This window comes from Pinus tabuliformis, chromosome X, assembly GCF_031772625.1.
Source record: "Pinus tabuliformis cultivar Carrire ecotype Pingquan chromosome X, CPIR1, whole genome shotgun sequence".
Classification (NCBI taxonomy): domain Eukaryota; kingdom Viridiplantae; phylum Streptophyta; class Pinopsida; order Pinales; family Pinaceae; genus Pinus; species Pinus tabuliformis.
This window is the reverse complement of record NC_142308.1, coordinates 1,029,237,100-1,029,243,085: the sequence shown is the minus strand read 5'-3', so window position 1 is coordinate 1,029,243,085 and position 5,986 is coordinate 1,029,237,100.

Here is a 5,986-nt window from a genome sequence, read left to right as displayed (position 1 = left end):
AATATTCAGATCTAGAATATACATGAGAAAAAACACATAATGATAGTTCATTTTACACCTTAAGTTTCTGATCCATCATTAGATCTGATCTCTCATCATCAGCTAAGGTTCACTATCAGTAATGCACCATAACCTAATAACGTACATACTAGATCTCACACTTCATCAGATATTCGATACTTGCACACTATGGCCTAATGATCTTCTCCTCCTTTTATAGTTTTAGGTCTTTCTCAATACCATGGACCAAAACTACTTAGGACCAATACCTTGGACCAAATACCTAGGGTCAATACCTCAGACCAGATACCTTGGACCAATACCATGGAGTAAATACTTCGGACCAAAAAATTAGTTTTCTAAGGTATATGCGCTTTTCCTTCTGTGAAAGTGCATGTGTACGTATACGCGACTTGTATATAGTGAACCTGTGTGTATATGCAACTTGGTCAATGGTGAACAAGCATATACCTCTCTTTCTTCATTTTGTGAAGACTGATCTATAATTCTTTATTGTTTACCTGCTATACTGTGATCTTTCATCTGAGTGACTTACCTTCTGAACTGATTCCTTGAAGCTGCCTTGCATTTCATCACATCTATAAACACTACTGTCATGCATTCTGTCACATCTAATATCTCTTCTGTAGATTCATCTAGTTACCATATTCAAGTGAGTTGATCTGCTACAAGTGGGTTGCCATCAAGTACAACACATACATCATAATTCCAACACAGGTAACATGCTGTCTCCATTTCCTTTGCCCAAAATTCTTGTCCTAACTCGACACCACTGAGCATGCTTCTTTCCCTTTCCATCAATGTCTTGTTCATTATTTCTGCAACTCCATTTTGCTGAGGTGTATATGGAGTAGTCTTCTATCGCGCTATACCACACTTCTTACAGAATTCTTCAAATTCCTTACTAAAAAACTCTCCACCGTTATCTATCCTCAACACCTTTATCTTCTTCTCTGTCTAGTTTTCCACCAGAGCCTTAAATTCTTTAAACCTGTTAAAGACTTTATATTTGTTCTTAAGGAATATATCCATGTATTCCTTGAGAATTCATCTATAAATGATACATAGTACATAGAGTTACCCAGTGATGGAACCTTCACAGGTCCAAACACATCACTGTGCACAAGCTTTAATATCTGTTTCTCCCTCTTACCACCAGAGGGGAAACTCACCCGATTCTGCTTCCCATATACACAATTTTCACAGAAATCAAAATCCAGAGAGCTATTACTCATACCTTTATTGTGAAGTATTTGAAGGCCCTTCTCCCCAATATGTCCAAGCCTTTGATGCCACAACATGGTCTTCTCTCCAGAGACCACTAGATTTTCTGCTCCACTTTTGGGAACCACATAACTATTGCACCCATCAACAATAGTGCTACCTTGCAGCTTGTACAGAGTTTCATTCTGAACTCCCTGCATCAATACCAGTGCTCCCCAAACCATCTTGCATGTATCCTTCTCGAACATTGTTTTTACACTTGCATCATCCAGCTTGCTTACAGAAATCAGATTTCTGGCCAATGCAGGAATATGTAGAACACCCAGAAGTGTTCTAACCCTTCCACCTTGCAACTTCAACTTTACTTTTCTCCGACCAACGATTCTAGCCTTCCTATCATCCCCTAAGAAGACATCACCACCACTGTATTTCTCATACTCGCAGAACCACTCTCTATGAGGAGTGAAGTGAAAGGATGCACCTAAGTTAATCAACCATGCCTCATGATCTAAATGTGTACTTGAAGAAGCCAAGTACACATCCCCACCTTCATCTGAGGTGGTGTTCACCTCTGCAGAAGGAGCATCATCAGATCCCTTTCCTTTGTCAGGAGCTTTAGATTTACAGTCTCTTTTGTAGTGCCCTTCCTTTTTGCATTTCCAACACACCATCTTTACAGGTTTTCCTGGAGATTTAGATCTCCCACTCGATGACTTATTTTTTTTATTTATTCTGGGACCGTCCTTGTACATACAATGAATCACCATTTTGGCTCTCCATATTTTTTCGTCTCATCTCCTCTGTCAACAAGGATGAAACTATTTCATCAAACTGCAATGCAGCTGCATTGCTACCTATTGCAATAACCAGACTATCCCACGAATCTGGTAGAGAACATAACAAACTAATGCACTTATCTTCATATGAAATTTTGATATAAATAGATGATCACTGGCTTACCACAGTATTAAAAGTATTCAGATGCTCTGTCACCAAGTTTCCATCTTTCATACTTAGGTTATACAACTTTTTTCGTAGGAACAGTTTATTCACCAGAGACTTAGATTGGTGCAAAGTCCCTAACTTGTCCCACAAAACCTTCAACGTAGCTTCCCCTGATACATTCAACAACTCAAAACTCAAAACTTTGACCATTAAATTTCTCGATCTCTATCTTTCCACTACTTGCCATCTTCTTTCACTACCAGAATCAATCTCGCAGATCTCCCACTTAGCAGGGTCTACCATAGGCTTAAGCAAAACCTCTCAGCAACAAAGGCATCCCCTTGAAGCCAAAACTGCTCTGATACCAAATGTAGGTTTTAACCCCATACAGAAATTACCTGCATACGAATTCTAAAACATAGGAAATAAACAGCGTGAGAGCATAACACATAAAACACATATTTACAGAGATTTTCCCCTAGATCCCAAAACCGAGACTACCAGCTTGCTTTTTCATTATATTCCTTTCAGTGTTACAATACATATTTATACATGCCAAAGCATCCAATACCATGGACCGAAAACCATCGCGTCCAAAACCATGGACCAAAAACCATCGCGTCCAAAACCATGTGCGAAAATCATGCACAAAACCATAGATAGGTCTGCCCAACCTAATACCCCGGACCCCATAGAGTGGGGTTACCTTCACCCCTCAAACCCCCTATGACTCCCCCCGCTACGCAATGGGCGCAAAAAAGGGGGGGCTCCACCCCTCTTCTAACCCCCCAGTTAACTACATGGGCTAGTCGTGGAAAGAATATAACACAACCCAACAGTGTAAACATTGTAAAAGATGTCTTGAAGAATTATTGTAACTAAGCTCCGCTCTAGTAGAGGTTTCCCCCTTGAAGAGGCAAGTGAACATTGTTCTCCTAATAATCAAGGTATCATATTTTGGCTACTATTATCCTTTCGATCGTATTTTTTAATTACTTGTACTATTATGTTTTTACATATTATTTTCTTTTATGCTATGAATATTTCTATCAATTACACTAGAAGTGGTATAAGAGAAACTTCCTCTAACCTATTTTTTCAGAAATTGTTTTAAAAATATCTTTGTAGTTTAAAGAAGTGTTCCAACATCTATAAAAACCATAGTGATCTATCGTTAGGAAGGTAAAACTACGGTTGGGAACAAATACATGTAGGAACTACACATGGCTTCACATGTTTACAAACCCTTAGTTTCACCTAGTTGGAAACCCTTGTAATCTGTGTTGGAACCACTTCGAGTAATATCGCATCAAATAGTAGCTATACTTGGAATCTCACTTCCATGTATCATTAATTATATTGAAATTATTGTAGGCATCCTAAAACCATCCCTAGATTATTCACTTAACCTCGTGACTATTATAGTGGCATTGAGAACAACACTTGGGAAGAATATTCTTGCATACTTGGGTAATTAGGTAGTACAACTAAAAATATGGTCAAATCTCCTTAGTTATGGCCCTCATATATTGGGTCAAGTACTACTATTGGACCTCACAAGTATATTAGAGAGTTATAAGATAGGGAAATCCCTTGTCCTTAGGACCCTTCTAGCCCTAATCTTTGTTCCTTTTCAAATTTTGGAAATTATGCATATTGCATTAAACTACAAAATTTCTATATAGTTAATAATAATTCAAAATTTGGGAATTTTGTGAACACAATATTATTTAGTTTAAAGTATAACTTTACAAGATTGAAAAAAATGAGTACAAAATTGTAATTAACCTCTTCTAACCAATTTTTTTTTAAAGAACAATTAACTGTATAGAAACATACATCTCTTTCTCTTATACTCGTTTCCTCCGAAGAAATCTCTACTTCAAAAACTATATTTATATTTTTTTCTAAAATAGATAATATAAATCTTCATGATACTAAATTATTGCCTACGCATAGTATCCTTTCTCTGCGATTCCTATACTATCATCTTGTTTGAATTCCCTAGGTTCTTTTTCGTTGAGAATCTCATTTTAAGGCATTGATACCCCCTACCAAGATATTTTCCTTCTTTAAGGAAATTTGTGTGTTCTTTCTCTATTTGAACTTTGTATACCAATTCCCCTTACTTATATGTTAATCTTAGTATTTTCATTAGGTCTAGTCTACCACCTTTAAACCCATTTATTACTTGTCTATTAGACCTTTTGATAATGTATTGTATTTTAAAAATAATGGGGTCTATTAATTAAAAGTAATTTTTTTTCTTTTCTCACTAATATACTTGGGTTATATATGTAATGCTATGATATTTTACCTTTACCAAGATTATAATATTGTAACCATCGACGTCATTTAAACTTTTGCTACAACTTTCATGTCTCAATCTCACATGAAGTACAACATATGTCAATTACATTGAAAATAAATGTTATCACCGAAAAATTGATCTTTTAGCCTAATTTACTAGATGGATCAAAGTACACCATGTAAAGCCAATTTTAACATAGTAAAATTGCTTTCACTGTGAGAAAATTACTCAATAAACCACCTTTGTTAAGTAATTTATAGTTAAACTCATGAAGAATAATTAATTAAACCATTGTTTTATTATTATTCATTGTCAAATTTGACCCAGTCATGAAAAATAAACAGACAAATAATTAATTTTCTTATTTTTCTCTAAGAATTACTAATTAATCACTAATTAATTATCATTCTTTGTTAAATTTGACTAAATCCCTTAAGAATAATTAAATAAATCCCTATTTGTTTATCATTCCTTAACTAATTCCTTGAGATAATAAATAAATTATTTATTTATTTATTATTTTTAAATAAAAGTTTAAATAATTTTTCCCTCCTAAACAAATATAATAAAATATTCCAAGTCGTTATTCCAAGAATGGGGTCAATAATATTTTATTATTGCTCATTATTCGAGGATAACTCAATATTTTGTTATAAGTAGAAGGGTTCTCCATTCATTATTCACTTTTGATTATTTTTATTGTTGCACTCACTGTTGTAACTCTGATTATTTTCATTGTCACACACCATATTTTTGTTGGGTTTTCACATTATAGAGGAGAGAGACTCTAAACAAGATGAAGATGTTTGAGGATAGCCAAGAACCCATCCCATAGAGGGGGACTGATAACATTTATCTGTTCTCTTCATAGGTGTCATAATAAAATTATTCTTGACATATCTCGTTTCCATTGGATGATTGGAGTTATTACTCTTTATTTTTGTTGTTTAACTGTGATTGTGGCATAGATCCGGACTTTGGCAGGTTTTGTTTCTATTAGTTGCTACAGATTTGCAATGTTTAGTAGCCATTTATATTGTTGATATTGTTTGTCATCCACAATCTTAAGTGGGTTCTTTTCATACATCTTTGAGAAGAAAACACTACAACAAAATTGGCGACTCCACTGGGTTTTATATTGCAGATCCAGAAACTTGGGTGACCTTTGGATTTCAGCTTATGGCTTCTTCTTTTCTCAATTCTCTTAATGTTTCCTAGTTTTTTAACTCTAGATTTGATAAATTTCTAACTTCCGCAAGCTTTCTAGTCGTTTCCATAGGTCATAGGAACTAGCTGCGACAAAGGCAGCATTGTTTTTTTCGAAATTTTCCAACTAAGATCCACAGAACATAAATCGCAGTTTTTAGCCCATAAAGTGCGATTTGGACTCTAGAATGCACTAAATAGCCTGAAAAGTGCGATCCCTACAGAGAAACAGGTCAGTTCCTGCGATTTCTAGGTTTTAGGGTTTTTCTCAGATAGGTT